Raw genomic sequence first — 16,704 nt, 5'->3', positions numbered from 1 at the left:
CCTTGGTGAGTAGGGTAAAGGAAAACCCCAAGGCATTCTTCAATTTTGTGAAGAAAAAAAGGATGACATGAGTGAAGGTAGGACCGATTAGAGATAAAGGTGGGAAGATGTGCCTGGAGGCTGTGGAAGTGAGTGAGGTCCTCAACGAATATTTCTCTTCAATATTCACCAATGAGAGGGAACTTGATGATGGTGAGGACAATATGAGTGAGGTTGATGTTCTGGAGCATGTTGATATTAAGGGAGAGGAGGTGTTGGAGTTGTTAAAATACATTAGGACAGATAAGTCCCCGGGGCCTGATGGAATATTCCCCAGGCTGCTCCACGAGGCGAGAGAAGAGATTGCTGAGCCTCTGGCGAGGATCTTTATGTCCTCGTTGTACACGGGAATGGTACCGGAGGATTGGAGGGAGGCGAATGTTGTTCCCTTGTTCAGAAAAGGTAGTAGGGATAGTCCGGGTAATTATAGACCAGTGAGCCTTACGTCTGTGGTGGGAAAGCTGTTGGAAAAGATTCTTAGAGATAGGATCTATAGGCATTTAGAGAATCATGGTCTGATCAGGGACAGTCAGCATGGCTTTGTGAAGGGCAGATCATCTCTAACAAGCCTGATAAGAGTTCTTTGAGGAGGTGACCAGGCATATAGATGAGGGTAGTGCAGTGGATGTGATCTATATGGATTTTAGTAAGGCATTTGACAAGGTTCCACACGGTAGGCTTATTCAGAAAGTTGGAAGGCATGGGATCCAGGGAAGTTTGGCCAGGTGGATTCAGAATTGGCTTGCCTGCAGAAGGCAGAGGGCGGCGGTGGAGGGAGTACATTCAGATTGGAGGATTGTGACTAGTGGTGTCCCACAAGGATCTGTTCTGGGACCTCTACTTTTTGTGATTTTTATTAATGACCTGGATGTGGGGGTAGAAGGGTGGGTTGGCAAGTTTGCAGATGACACAAAGGTTGGTGGTGTTGTAGATAGTGTAGAGGATTGTCAAAGATTGCAGAGAGACATTGATAGGATGCAGAAGTGGGCTGAGAAGTGGCAGATGGAGTTCAACCCGGAGAAGTGTGAGGTGGTACACTTTGGAAGGACAAACTCCAAGGCAGAGTACAAAGTAAATGGCAGGATACTTGGTAGAGTGGAGGAGCAGAGGGATCTTGGGGTACATGTCCACAGATCCCTGAAAGTTGCCCCACAGGTGGATAGGATAGTTAAGAAAGCTTATGGGGTGTTAGCTTTCATAAGTCAAGGGATAGAGTTTAAGAGTCGCGATGTAATGATGCAGCTCTATAAAACTCTGGTTAGGCCACACTTGGAGTACTGTGTCCAGTTCTGGTCGCCTCACTATAGGAAGGATGTGGAAGCATTGGAAAGGGTACAGAGGAGATTTACCAGGATGCTGCCTGGTTCAGAAAGTATGCATTGTGATCAGAGATTAAGGGAGCTAGGGCTTTACTCTTTGGAGAGAAGGAGGATGAGAGGAGACATCATAGAGGTGTACAAGATAATAAGAGGAATAGATAGAGTGGATAGCCAGCGCCTCTTCCCCAGGGCACCACTGCTCAATACAAGAGGACATGGCTTTAAGGTAAGGGGTGGGAAGTTCCAGGGCGATATTAGAGGAAGGTTTTTTACTCAGAGTGGTTGGTGTGTGGAATGCACTGCCTGAGTCAGTGGTGGAGGCAGATATACTTGTGAAGTTTAAGAGACTACTAGACAGGTATATGGAGGAATTTAAGGTGGTGGCTTATATGGGAGGCAGGGTTTGAGGGTCGGCACAACATTGTGGGCCGAAGGGCCTGTACTGTGTTGTACTGTTCTATGTTCATTTTCTCTCCGTGTATTGCCTTTTTAGTTACCTTCTGTTGCTCTTTAAAAGTTTTCCAATCCTCTGGCTTCCCACTCGTCTGTGCTATGTTATACTACTTCTCTTTTATTTTTATACTGTCCATTACTTCCCTTGTCAGCCACGGCCTCCTCTTACTCCCCTTAGGATCTTTCTTCCTCTTTGGAATGAACTGATCCTGCACCTTCCGCATTAGTCCCAGAAACACTTGCCATTGCTGTTCCACTGTCATCCCTGCTAGGGTATTGTTCCATTGAACTTTGGCCAGCTCGTCCCTCATAGCACCATAGTTCCCTTTGTTCAACTGTAATACTGACACTTCCGAGTTTCCCTTCTCCCTCTCGAATTGTAGATTAAAACTTATCATATTATGGTCACTACCTCCTAATGACCCTGAGGAACTTAAAGCTTTTGACCTGTTCCACTTGTGCACCACTGATGTAAATTGGGTCGTGCGGTCCGCTACTCCTTCTGAAGTCAACAACCAATTCCTTCGTCTTGCTGACGTTGAGAGATAGGTTACTGTCTTCGCACCATGCCACCAGGTTCTAAATTTCCTCTCTGTACTCAAACTCATCGTTACCTGAGATATGGCCTACAGTTGTTGTCATCAGCAAACTTGTATATTGAGTTTGATGGAAACTTGGCTACACAATCATGCGTGTACAGTGAGTACAGCAGGGGGCTGAGTACACAGCCTTGTGGGGCACCGGTGCTCAGAGTGATTGTAGAGGACAGCTTGTCCCCTATTTTTACAGCCTGGGTCCTGTCTGTGAGGAAGTTGAAGATCCAGCTGTAGATCTGAGTGCTAAGGCCTGGGTTCCGGAGCGTAGGAATCAGTTTATTGGGAATGATGGTATTAAAGGCAGAGCTGTAGTCAATGAAAAGGAGCCTTATGTATGCATCTTTATTCTCCAGGTGCTCTAAGGAGGAATGTAAGGCCAGAGAGATGGCATCTGACGTTGACTTGTTGCTCCGGTAGGCGAATTGCAAAGCGTCGAGGTTGACCGGTAGGCTGTGGTTGATGTGTGCCATAACCAATCTCTCGAAGCACTTCATAGCAATTGATGTCAGAGCCACAGGTCGATAGTCATTCAGGCATGCCACCTTGCTCTTCTTCAGCACTGGGATTATCGTTGCCTTCTTAAAACATGAGGGGATCTTAGACTGAAGTAAGGAGCAGTTGAAGATGTTAGCAAACACTCTAGCTAGCTTGCTTGCATAGGCCCAGAGAACCTGTCCTGGGATGCCATCCGGGCCCGTCTCCTTCCTTGGATTTATCTTCAGGAAGGCCCTTCTATCGTCCTCCTCAGTGACGATGAATCTCAATGCCACTAGGTCCGGTTCATCCGGAGGGAGCGGGACGCTCCTCTTCTGTTCAAATCTTGTGTAGAATATGTTAAGTTCGTCAGGAAGAGAAGCGCCACAGTTATTGATATTTCCAGCCTTTTCTTTGTGTCCAGTGATCTCATTTAGACCCTGTCATAGTCTACTGGCATCCCTTTGGTTAGCCTGGGCTTCCAACTTGGCTCAATATTGCCTCTTGGCGCCCTTAATGACTTTCTGGAGTTCACGCCTGGATTCCGTGTAGCCACTGGTATCCCTGGACCTAAAAGCCGCAGCTCTAGCCTTTAAAAGGGACTTGACCTCATAATTCATCCAAGGTTTCCGGTATGGCAATTATTAGGTATGGCAATGGATTTCAGAAAGGCATGTGCTAAGATTCACCATGCAAGGCTCATTCAAGGAAGCATGGGATCCAAGAAGACCTTGCTTTGTGGATTCAGAATTGGCCTGCCCACAGAAGGCAAAGGGTGGTTGCAGGTGTTTCATATTCTGCATGGAGGACGGTGACCAGTGGTGTTCCACAGGGATCTGTTCTAGGTCCCCTCTTTGTGTTTATAAATAACCTGGATGAAGAAGTAGAAGGTGGGGGGGGCAGTAAGTTTGACGATGACACAAGGTTGGGGGGTGTTGTGGATAGTCTGGAGGGTTGTCAGAGGTTACAGCAGGACATCGATAGGATGCAGAACTGGGCTGAGAAGTGGCAGATGGAGTTCAACACAGGTAAGCGTGAAGTGGCTCATTTCAGTAGGTCAAATTTGAAGACAGTATCGTATTAATGGTAAGACTCTTGGCAGGGTGGAGGATCAGAGAGATCGCGGGGTCCCTGTCCACAGGACACTCAAAGCTGCCGTGCAGGTTGACAGTGTTGCTAAGTAGGCGTATGGTATGTTAGCATTCATCAGCCGTGAGATTTGAGTTCAAGAGCATGTGTTCATTTCTGGTCACTTCACTACAGGAAGGATGTGGATCTCTTACTAGCTCTTTCAGTTAGTCCTGACGAAGGGTCTCAGCCCGAAACGTCACTGTACTTCTTCCTAGAGATGCTGCCTGGCCTGCTGCGTTCACCAGCAACTTCTATGTGTGTTGCCTTATGAGATTAAGTTAAGTGAACTTGGCCTATTCTCCTTGGGGTGACAGAGGATGAGAGGTGAGCTGATAGAAGTGTATAAGATGATGAAAGGCATTGATCATGTGGATAGTCAGGCTTTTTCCCCAGGGCTGAAATTGCTAATATGAGGAGTCACAGTTTATGGCGTTTGAAAGTAGGGACAGAGGGCAAGTTTTTCCAGACAGTGTGGTGCGTATAATAAAAAAAAACACTGCCAGCAACAGCGGTGAAACTGGATACAATATGGTCTTTTAAGAGATTCTTGGATAGGTACATGGAGCTTAGAAAAATAGAGGGCTATGTGGGATGGTAGTTTGAGGCAGTTTCTAGATTAGGTTACATGGTTGGCACAATATCGTGGGCCAAAGGGCCTGTAATGTGCTGTAGATTTCTATGTTCTATTAAAGCTGAGGAAAGATTGGTAAAAATGTAATTTAAAAATTTTAGAATGTCCTAAACCTTACATTTCAAACTACCCATTCCAAATTCTCAGCTTCGAGGCTATGGAAATGAAGGGTATCCTTTCTTAAAAATTACACTCCCCGAAAAGCTCATCACTCTTTACTTCTGGAGAATCAAGAGGGCAATATGTTAAGTATTATAATACACACAAAATGCTGGAGGAACTCAGCAGGTCAGGAAGCATTTATAGAAAGGAATAAAGAGTCAATGTTTTGGGCCAAACTCTTTACCAGTCCTGAAGTATTTCGAACTGAAACATTGACTCTATTCCCTTCCAAAAGATGGATTTATAGATACTTTATTGATCCCAAAGGAAATTACAGTGTCACAGTAGCATTACAAGTGCACGGGTATACAAATTAGAATAAAAAATAAGTTACCTTAAAAATGAAATGTACAAGAATTACAAATCAAATATTGCAGGATTTACAATATTTCCAAGTTCTCACTGATAAGATGGTAGTACAAGAATTACTATATTATTATACAGTAATGGGGGCACATTCACACTGTACAGATAAAAAGTTATGGTAGTATTGCACATGGAGTCCGTCACAGCAAGGTGTGGTAAACAGAGCTTAAAAACAGTCAAACAGGAGGGGGTCATCACTTTCCCCATTGCAGGTTGATTCATTAAAGAGACTAATGGCCGAGGGTTAGAATAACTTCATACAGCACTCTTTGGAGCAGTGCAGTTGCCTTAGTTTATTACTGAAAGTGTTCCTCTATTCAGCCAAAGTGGCAGGCAGAAGGTGAGAAACATTGTCCAGAATTGCCAGGATTTTCCCGAGGGTCCTTTGTTCTACCACAGTCTCCAGTATGCCCAGTTTGACTCCTATAACAGAGCCAGCCTTTCTAATCAGTTTATTGAGCCTGTTGGCATCACCCGAGTTGATGCCATTGCCCCAGCACGTCATCGCATAGAAGACTGCGCTGGCGACGAGACTGGTAGAACATGCGAAGGAGAAGCCTGGATACACCAAATGACCTCGGCCTCTTCAGGAAGTCGAGGTAATTCTGGCCCTTCTTGTACACAGCCTCTGTGTTGGTGCTCTACTCATGTCTGTCATTCAGGTGCAGCCCCAGGATCCTGTGGGTCTTCACCACATCCTCACCATCAATAGTAACAGGGAGCAGTGCAGGCTTAGTCTTTCTATAATCCATCAGCATCTCCTTTGTCTTCCTGATGTTGAGCTGCAGATGATCCAGCTTGCACCATTTGACAAAGCCCTCCACCAAGGCCCTGTGTTCATCCTCCCTTTATACACTCAACTATTGCTGAGATCAGAAAATTTCTGCAGGTGACGACTCAATTTTGTATCTAATGTCTGAGGTATACAGGGTGTTACAAGAATCACCGCTTCAGGCACAGAAAATCTGTATTTGCCCACAAGTAGCTTTTACCGTCTCAACTAAAAAGCAGGTGGGTTCACAAACTACCCACCTGTGTGCACCCCACTAGAACCCCTGACCCTCCGTGAACAGTCAATGAAGAGAAGAGGTATTACCTGGGAAAGGGGTCTACGCTGACCGCGTGTTCTTCATGGTTCCGATCTCCACGGGTCCATGGGGTCCTTCTTATCCGCGATGGTTGGTCTCGGGTCGCTGTTGAGTTATCACCCCTGCATATTTGGAGCTCCTAACTCTTATAGTCTTCCTCATCTCCAGCCCATTGGCTCAAGGTCACGTGACTACAGGGATCACCTTCTTACTGGTTCTATCTAGTCCAGGACTACAACCAACATTGTTTCATGGTTCTGCCCACCCCAGCATTGTGTATTTGGTCTTTCAACTCTGACTGATCCAAACCAGTTAAATGAGATGACCCAGACATAGTCTAACGAGATTACAGATTGCCTCTTTGGTACGTCTGGCATTTTACATTAGTATCTACTCATCTGAGAATGGTCTCAGGTTTATGGGTCATCACCTGAAGCTCCTTGTGTCCACATTCAATTGCTCTGATTATATTAGCCCACAGCAAGAATCAGATGAGTCCATAAAATGGGGGAGAGAGGGAGAAAGAAACACCCTGTCCATTGATTAATGGATTCATCAAATCCATTAATTGTATACTATAGTTTCTTCTGGCTACCAAGGGTAAACAGAAAGGGAGCCAATACAGTCCCCCGTGGGACCCCAGTGCTGTTCATAGCCATGTCTTAAACATAGCTCTGAAGCCACTCAAACTGTAGTCTGCCAGTTAGTTAGTTCATTATGCAGGAAATGCCAATCTGCATTGAACAGACCTTCTCCCCAGCAATGAGGGCTGCATAGTATTGAAAGCGCTTGAGAAATCGAAGAACATGATCCTCACAGTGCTGCCCTGCTTATCCAGATGGGAGTAGGCTCTGTTCAGCAGGTGGACGACAGCATCATCAACTCCAATGTAGGCAAACTGCAGGGAATCGAGGGCTGATCTGACCAGGGGTCAGAGGTGAACCAGACCCACCCCTCTGGGGTCTTCATGATGTGTAAGGTCAGGGCCACTAGACTGTAGTCATTCAAGACTTTCGTCAGCCCTTCATGATGTTTTCTACGCAGTCGGGACGCTTTCCAGGCTGAGGCTCAGATTGAAGAGGCCCTGGAGAACTCCAAACAACTGCTCAGCACACTCCTTCAGGACCTTGGGGTCACACCATCTGGTCCCAATGCTTTGCCATGTCTGAGTCTCCCCAGAGCCCTTCCCACCTGCTCAGCAGTGAAGGCAAGTCCATGATAACTGGGCAGTTGGTGGAAGGTGGGGACTGGGGGAGGTGAAGATCGGGATGATAGTAGTTGGTAAGTGGAGGTGTGGATAGTAGATGTAGGGGAAGGAGAGGGTGTAGAGAGTGGTAGCCTGTGGTGTTTATTCATGTTTTATCCATGTGTCATCCATGAGGGGGGAGTAGGGAGAAGGGGAAGGCATTGGTGCTGAGGAAGTACTGGGTGCCTCAGCACCTGGGCTGGTGTGCTGGGGGGAGGTGTGAACATTAGGGCAATTTTCAAACCTACTGAGGAATTGGTTTAACTCATTACTCCATTCATGGCTGCATTTCAAGGCTCTAGAGCCAGGCTGATTGAAGCCAGTGATGTTCTTCATGCCTCTCCACAATACCCTTGCACTACTCTGCCCAAGCTTGTTCTCCAGCTCTCTCCTGTATTTCCCTTTAGCCACCTTGACCTCCTGCTTTAGCTCCCTCTGCAAGTTTCAATTCCTGTCTCCTGATGTAAAGGCTCTCTTTTTGCGGTTGACAAGAGCCTTCAGATCACTGGTGATTCATGGTTTGTTGTTAGGGAAACAGCAAACAGTCCTTGATGGTATTACAGTGTCCACACACATTGGAGCCAGTGATGCAATCAGCAAGTCTGTTAATGTCCTCCCCATATGGTTCACAAAGCACATTCCAGTCAGTAACCACAAAGCAGCCCTTCAAAGCCTTGATGGCGTCTGGAGACCATTTCTTTCCTGTCTTAGTGGTAATTAGCTGTTGCTATACTTTGGGCTCATACAAGGGCATGAGGTGAACCAGGCTGTGATCTGATCTTCCAAGTGAGGGGAGAGCTGTGTGCATCTTTAATACTGCATACAAGAGGTTCAGTGTTTTATTTTCCCTTGTATGATCCTTCACAAACTGATCAAAGGTAGGTAGAGTTGTCAAGAGAGAAACATGGTTGAACTCTCCCGATACTCTCTGAACCATTGGGGTGCAGAGTATGGAACTCGCGATAGTAGTGTGTGTGAGACCTCACACACAGCATCAGGACTTCATCTGGAAGGAAGAATGTAAACAATGAGGAATATGGCGTGGCTGAACTCACGCGGTGGATAATACAGACGTAAACTCACAGCAAGCAATTCGATGTCCGGACCGCAGATTCGTTCTTTCACAGAAATGTGACCAGGATTACACCATCTGCTGTTCACAAGCACAGCAAACCCACCTCCCTTCCTCTTACCGCACTATAAATTAACTCTGTCTGTTCTTATTATTGAAAACCCATTCATATTAGCGCTGAAATCTGGGATTACTCATGTAGCCATGTCTCAGTGAAACATATAATGCTGCATTCCTGATATTCGTTCTGTGTCCTCGTGAGTATTGCTAGTTCCTCCATTTTGTTTGCCAGTGATCTTATGTTCCCCAATGATAGATGGGAGATATGGTTTTTATCTCCATCTCTCGTTGCGCTGCTTTTTACCTGATCTGCAGCCTTAGTTTCTCCATCTCAGCTCATCTGGAATATCAAGCTTCTGCTACTTCCAGGCTACTAGTGGCTGCTCTCTCGTATATACAATATTGCCTCCGTTACTAGTCACAGCACTCGATGTAATAAAGTATCCCAAGAGCCAGAAGGATAATGAAAATGTTCTTAAACAGATTAATGTCCATTGCTATTTCGCAGTGTTGCCAGCCAGTACAAAAACAAATGAAAGAACATTAAGACAAGCAAACAAATGGAGCTAATGTAAAGTGCCGCCGCCTTGCACAGCACACACTGGCCAACCACTACTACTACTCAGCAAGTAACAAGAGTTGCTGCCAGACCCGGTGGATTCCTCTGGCATTTTGTGTGTGTTACTTTGGACCAGCATCTGTACAATCTCATGTTAGGGATTTATTGTGTCATTATTTTTAATAAATCTACTTAACAAAAACATTCAGACATTAATCTTCTTTTAATTATATCAGATAAATGACTAATTGTGTAAACTTATTAAAAATAATTAGATAAAACACTTGATCAGTGTACCTAAAGCCTCAGTTTAGCATATCTACATTGTGCTCTTGTTTTTATGCATTGTGGCTGGCTTGATGCAGTTAAGTTTACAAGTGAAATCAGCAAAGAAAATTGAGGTGTCGGAGTAGGCCAGCAGGGATGGATTTTGCTGAAGTATGTATAGATTAACTCTACAGGCAATCAGCAAACAGAAAAACATCAGCAGCAGACAAACTTTGAATATGGGATGGACAGAATACAAACCAGATACATTGCTACCAGACGATTGAAGTGGCCTTCAAAGGAGAGGCCTCTAGATAAAAACAGACATTAAAAACTGAGGAAAGATTGGTAAAAATGTTACTTAAAGAGATGTTCATGTGGTACAGCATCAAGAATACTAGAAGTGAAGAATAGCAGGAAATACCCAAATGAAAAGGATCTAGTACATTCCCAGCATATATGATGAATAAACACTTCTCGGGTTTCCAACTGGGTACAGGTATCGATTATAAACCCTATCATCCCTGAGTAAGATGGCAAGGTTTGTCATCGAAACATCAGTTATAATCAATACCCAAATGTTTATAAGAGCCAGGAGTTCAATTAGTTGAAAGCCATAAAATGGTGGCACAGGCACAATAGGCAAATACCATTTTCTGTTTCTATACTAAATCTCAGAGTATGAAAAGCTAGATTACTCTAACAAAGTTCAAGCAAGGCCATGGAAACGTTCATCAAGATCCAGGCACACAAGAAGAGAGGGTTGAAGTTGAGAGAGTTGTGAATCACAACTGTCACAACAGGTCAACAGCAGATACCATTTCATTGGATCTTTACTCAACTATGGAAATGCATACAGTAAAAATGCATACATCATGATGCTCTTCATTAACTACGGCTCTGTATTCAATACTATCATCTCCTCAAAACTAATTAATAAGCTCCAAGACCTAGGCCTCAATATCTCCCTGTGCATCTGGATCCTTGATTTCCTCATTTGCAGACCCCAGTCAGTTTGGATTGTGCAGGAGATATTGTTGCCAATCACTATCAGCGCATGTGCACTACAAGGCTGTGTGCTCAGCCACCTGCTCTACTCACTTTATACCTACAACTGAGGCTAAGCATAGCTCCAATGCCATATTTAAGTTTGCAGATGATACCACTCTCATTGGCCAAATTGATGGTGGTTAAAAATCAGCTTATAGGAGGGAGATTGAAAATCTGGCTCATGGTGCCATAACAATAACCTCTCAATGTCAGCAAGACCAAGGAGCTGATTATTGACTACAGTAGTAAACTGGAATTTCATGAACCAGTCCTCATTGGGGAATCAGAGGTGGTAAGGGTCAGCAACTTTAAAATTCCACAGTATTTTCAGTTCAGAGAATCTGTCTTGGGTCCAGCACCCTTACTTTCTTCAAAGTTGGAGAAGATTCAGCATGACACCTAAAACTTTGACCAACTTCTATAGGTGTGCAGTTGCATTACAGCCTGATATAGAAACACCAATGTCCTTGAACAGAAAAGCCTACAAAAAGTAGTGAATATGGTCCAGTCTGTCACAGGTAAAGCCCTCCCCACTGTTGAGCACATCTAAAAAGTGTATCACAGTATTTTAAAATCTGAAGTTTGTCATGCAATAAATAAGATGAAGAAAGGAAAGGTAGCAGGTCCTGATGAATTGGTATTGCCCTTGAAGATTATGGAATTGAAAAACTTACTGATTTAATCAATGACATTTATGAGACTGGAATAATACCAGAAGAGATGAAAAAACATCAGTATTTATCACTCTTCCTAAGAAACCTGGAGCAATAAAATGTGAATTACATAGGACCATAAGTTTATTGAGTCACATCACCAAGATACTTCTAAGAATTTTGAGTATAGTAATATAGTAAAGAGTTAGTAATATAGTAAAGCTACTAGGCCTTGATGTTTCAATCCCTATGGTAAGTTGGCACTCTCGATGTTGGCAGTGGGTTTAGAGTGGTGACAAGGAGGGATGGTAGGTACGTCATCGGGGTCATCAGGTGGGCACCCTCCTTCTTTGACGTTTCGTTGATAAGCCCACGACGCTCCAGAGGGCTCAACGGTGCTACCTGGCATCCCAGATACACCCCCCTCAGTTCCATATCCTCCAGTCTTCATCTTGCAGCCCAGTTGCTGTCTTTCCTTTTAATCCAAATCCAATTGCTGCTTTCTTCTGCTGCATTTGACAAGGACTTGATTGCTTGTTGGAGGGAGTGACCCCTCACCCCCATCTCCTTCAATAGACTGGTCGTGGATGTAGCAACGAATCTCCTGCATCCCAGTCCTACAGGGAAAATCTTGGTCTTCCAGCCATTCTGGGCAGCTTCAGTTGCCAGTTCAGGGTGCTTGGTCTTTTTCCTCTCATAAGCTTCTTCGACACCATCTTCCCATGGTACTGTCAATTCCACAACATATGCCAGCTTGGCTGTTGTGGACCACAGGACCATGTCTGGCCAGAGTGTTGTAGCCGTAATGTCTGGGGGAAACACAAGCTTTTTTCCCCAAGTCCGCGTCCATTTTCCAATCCCAAGCAACCTGCAGAATACTTACATCTTTTGATGTTATATGGTGCTCTGGAGGTTGGCCTGCTGGTACAAATCATGTGATGTGGACATTTCCTGCCGATGTTTGTGGGAGAGCATTTGTGGTGATTCGCCTCTGTTTCAAGATAGATGCCAGCTGTCTGAGAACTTGGTTATGCCGCCAAGTGTACCACCCCTGGGTGAGGTGAGGCTCGTGGTGCATCCTGTTAAAATGTGCCTTAGTGATCCAGGTGCCTGACGAAGAAAGCAAACGGGATCTTCTCCCCACCACTGGTTCAGGTTCTGGGGTGTGGGTAGGAGGTCATAAGTGGATCTGATGACCAAACTTAGCTGAGATCTCTCCATCTCCCAGATGTCACGCCAGCTAAGTTTCCTCTTTTCCAAGCTCTACCAATTAGTCCATTGGCCCTGCCTGGCCAATGAGACGCCCCTGGCGTGTCGCTCTGCCTCCTCCTGTCTTCTCAACTCCTCCACCACGAGCCACCTCTTCTGCACTGATGTTGCCTTGTGCCATTGAGGATCCTTTGGGACGAGCCCGAGCCCAGCTCTTCCATGATGGACTTGGCCAACCACATCCCTGAAGCAAAGAGCAGACTTAGCACTGAACGGCTTCAGAGTAAGATACAAGCTGAAATAGGTAAAGAACAATGTGGTTCTGTGAAAGACAAAGGTACAAGAAACGTGATATTGATGTTAAGGATACTATCAGAATGAGCTATTCAAGTGCAAAAAGATTTGCTTGTTTGTTTTATCGACTACACAAAAGCATTTGATAAAGCACAATAAGTTATTTGAAATATTACAGGAAACTCTAGATCTAGATTCGAAAGACCTCCGCCTAATCAGAAATCTGTACTGGGAACAAACTGCCGCTGTAAGAATAGATGGAGAAGTCAAGTCAGTTTATGAAAATCAAGAGGTGTTAGACAAGGGTGTGTTTTCTCCCTTGATTTATTTAATGTGTACAGTGAAACAATATTACAAAAAAAGAGAGACATCCTGAGAATCAAGGTTGGTGGTGAAAACATTAATAATTTCAGATATGCGGATGACACTGTGTTAATTACAAATACGGAGGAAGAACTACAAAACTTAATTGATACAGTTGTTGAAGAAAGTGCAAAAATGGGTCTATCAATCGCAGAAAGAAGAATGTATGGTGATATCCAAAAAGAAGGAGAATCCTATCTGCAGGCTGAAAATAAACAGGGAAGACATAAAACAAGTACAGGACTTCTGCTACTTAGGAAGCTGGGTGACATCAGATGCCAGGTGCGACATGGACATCAAAAGAAGAATAGGAATGGCAAAAGACACCTTTACAAGAATGAAGAGTATACTGACCAACACTAACGTAGGCACGACAATCCACCTCAGAGCACTGAAATGTTACGTTATATGGCTCAGAATGTTGGACAATATCTAGTAACATGAGGAAATGAATTAAAGCAGCAGAGATGTGGTTTTTGAGGAGGAAGCAAAGAATATCATGGACAAAACAAATATCTAACGAGGATGTCATGAACAGAGCAAGCACAAAAAGAGAAATAATGTATGAGATCATGAAAAGGCAACGTAACTTCATTGGACATGTGATTAGGAAAGAGGAGTTAGAATGCATGGTAATTATGGGAAAGATTGAAGGGAAGAAAGCAAAAGGAAGGCAAAGACAAATGATGATGGAGACAAGCAACACACATAAAAGTTGCTGGTGAATGCAGCAAGCCAGGCACCATCTCTAGGAAGAGGTACAGTCGACGTTCTGGGCCAAGATGTTGACTGTACCTCTTCCTAGAGATGCTGCCTGGCCTGCAGCGTTCACCAGCAAATTTTATGTGTGTTGCTTGAAATTCCAGCATCTGCAGATTTCCTCATGTTTGTGATGATGGAGACAGCAGCCAGAGAACTGGAAATGAATACCAATGAATTGATCCACTTGACCCGAAACCGGAGTTTGTGGGCCATGACAGTCAAAGCTCAATCTGGGCATGGCACCTGAAGATGATGATGATCACAGGAAAGCAGCAACCGTCATCAATCCTCAGCAACTGGGCCATGCCCTCTTCTCACTGCTACTATCAGGAAGGAGGTACTGGAGATTCAGGACCCACACCACAGAGTGCAGGAACAGTTAATACTCCTCAACCATCAGGCACTTGAACCAGAGGAGAGAAATTCACTCAACCCAACTCTGAAATGTTCCCACAACTGATGGACTCACTGTTAACTACTCTTCATCTCATATTTTCAATATTTACTGCTTTTTTAAATATATTTTGCACATGGGTTGTTTTTCTGGCTTATGTGCGGTTCTTCATTGATTCTATAGTGTTTCTTTATACCTACTGTGAAAGCCCATAAAAAAAATGAATCTCATGGTTCTATATGGTGACATATAGAGTACTGTGCAAAAGTATATATATATATAGCCCAAGACTTTTACTTAGTACTGTAGTAATTTTATGTATTGCACTGTACTGCCACTGCGAAAAAAAACTCATGATATATGTGACTGATGATAAACCTGATTCTGATTTGGGTCTCTATTGTGGACTGAGAGCCAAAGGTGACAGGGAGAGGGGAATCATGGCTGGGAAAAGGGGAAGGGAGTGGGAAGCACCAGAGAGACATTCTTTTAAGATCAGTAAACCAGTTGTTTGGAATCAAATGACCTTGCCTAGTGTCTCAAGGTTCGGTGTGTCTGCACCCATACCACTCCCGCCCTTGGCAATCCTTCTCTGCCACCTGTCCCACATCCTTCCTGCGGTGCTCCACCATCCTTTCCATCCATCACATTTACAAACTTGCTCTTTGCTCCACATTGATGAATACAGTACTGTGCACGTCTAGGCACCCTATATGTGCCTAAGACTTTTGCACAGTTCTGTACGTACCTTGATAATAAATTTACTTTGAAATTTGAATATTAAAAGTAAGGTTACTTTCTGGAAAGTAGTGGTGCAAGCAAATCGCACAAATATGCCAATGCCATCGAGCTTCAACAAATTTCCTGGGCCTGAATTAACAGTTCAGAAACTCTTTAGGAGTTGGGATTCAGCAGAATGAGGCAAGAATGTGATCCAGTGCACACTGAGCAGACTCATACAGGAGTACAGTAGAGGTGGAGGTATGGGTCAGAGAGAAATTATGTCATTAATGAGATTACTCTGAGACAGCAGACTCAGCGGTCAGAAGGCTCAAATGGTTTCCTTCTATGCCATAAGGCTACATGACGATTAAGAGGACATTTCACTATAGTAAAAATGAGAGGCCTTTAAAGTATGGGTTTTGTACTTAAGCCATAAAGAGCTACAGTTGCATGCAAAAGTTTACAAACCCTTTGGAATTACCTGGTTCTCACCACTCATAAAATATGGTCTGCTCTTCATCTAACTCACAATAATAGACAAACACAACCTGCTTAAATTATAGATAAGTTCCTCTTATCTAAAAATGTTGACGTTTCATGACAGTCATACACATCTAAGTTACCAAGAAGAACATTTACAAATAAAATCCCATTAATACACTAATTCCCAGCACCTGCAGCCCATTGTGTATCCGTGCTACATGCTGATCTTCTGTTCTCCATTACTTTTAATCCCTATCTAAATTAAACGTGAACCTCCCACGACCTGGCGCCATCCCAACAACAAACGAGGGGCCAGCGCTTTGTTACCGGAGCGGCCATACTGAACCCCAAACAACGCCGCCGGCCAATAAAGCCAAACCCCGGTCCACCGCCGGTTACCGAGCTGTGCCCACTTTTCCGAGCCCGCCGTGCGCCGCCAGACCCTTACCGGTAACCACAAGTCGTCACTGAGCTGTACCCACGCTTCGGAAACCCCTGCGAGCCGCCGCCATCGCTCCTGCAAATATTCGGCCAACAAACTCCCCGCCGAAACTGACGCAGCCACGCCCCTCCATCTGTATTACGCACACGCGTCGACGCCCAGGACTCTGTATAACTCATATCAGAACACCTTCGCTGGGGCATCTGGTGAAATGGTTCTCTGCCTGTCGCACTCCAACACATCACTCTTCGACACCACTGGAAAATACAAATCGCTCTCCATGGCTCGCGGAAAACTTCCATGATGAAATTCAATCCCAAATCGAATTAATTCTCAATATGGACAAAATATGTTGAGTTACAGGTACAATGACAAACGCGCTTTAATACACCGAAAATGGATTTTAATCTATCTTCATAGGAGTTCATGTAACCAGACTGCATTAGGTCTCTCCATTGGCGGTTAGATTACCTCCCTCAAGGGGAAAGGTTGGGTGATAGGTAGTCCGAGGCATCTCCTTTTGCTTGAGTAGTATTGGCAGACACATCAAAGTTCAAAGTAAAATTTATTATCTGTATATATACATGTCACCACATACAACCCTGAGTTTCTTTTTCCTGTGGGCGTACTCAGCTATTTCAATCATTTCAAAAATGAGTTTGGACGGCAGATGTGGTAAGTGTGGGTTCTTTTTTAAAATTTAAGAATAAATTGAACAGATATATGGATGGGAGGTGTATGGAGGGATATGGTCTGTGTACAGGTCAGTGGGACTAGGCAGAAAATGGTTCAGCACAGCCAAGAAGGGCTAAAAGGCCTGTTTCTGTGCTGTAGTTTTTCTATGGTTTCTATGGCATTTCAAAGATAC

The 16,704-nt window shown here is 44.3% G+C and overlaps 1 protein-coding gene across 1 annotated transcript in view; it reads right to left on the bottom strand.

The window, feature by feature from the left end:
* Positions 1–15,934, bottom strand: part of cdc7 (cell division cycle 7 homolog (S. cerevisiae)) — a 103,518-nt gene extending 87,584 nt beyond the window's left edge. Inside the window, exon 1 of the mRNA XM_072273416.1 lies at positions 15,843–15,934. The gene's annotated coding sequence lies outside the window, so the exon portion shown is untranslated. The remainder of the gene's footprint in view (positions 1–15,842) is intronic.
* Positions 15,935–16,704: the final 770 nt, after the last annotated feature.

This window comes from Mobula birostris, chromosome 12, assembly GCF_030028105.1.
Source record: "Mobula birostris isolate sMobBir1 chromosome 12, sMobBir1.hap1, whole genome shotgun sequence".
In the NCBI taxonomy this organism is placed as follows: Eukaryota; Metazoa; Chordata; class Chondrichthyes; order Myliobatiformes; family Myliobatidae; genus Mobula; species Mobula birostris.
The sequence above is the reverse complement of the archived record's forward strand: the minus strand, read 5'-3'. Positions and strand labels throughout refer to the sequence as shown.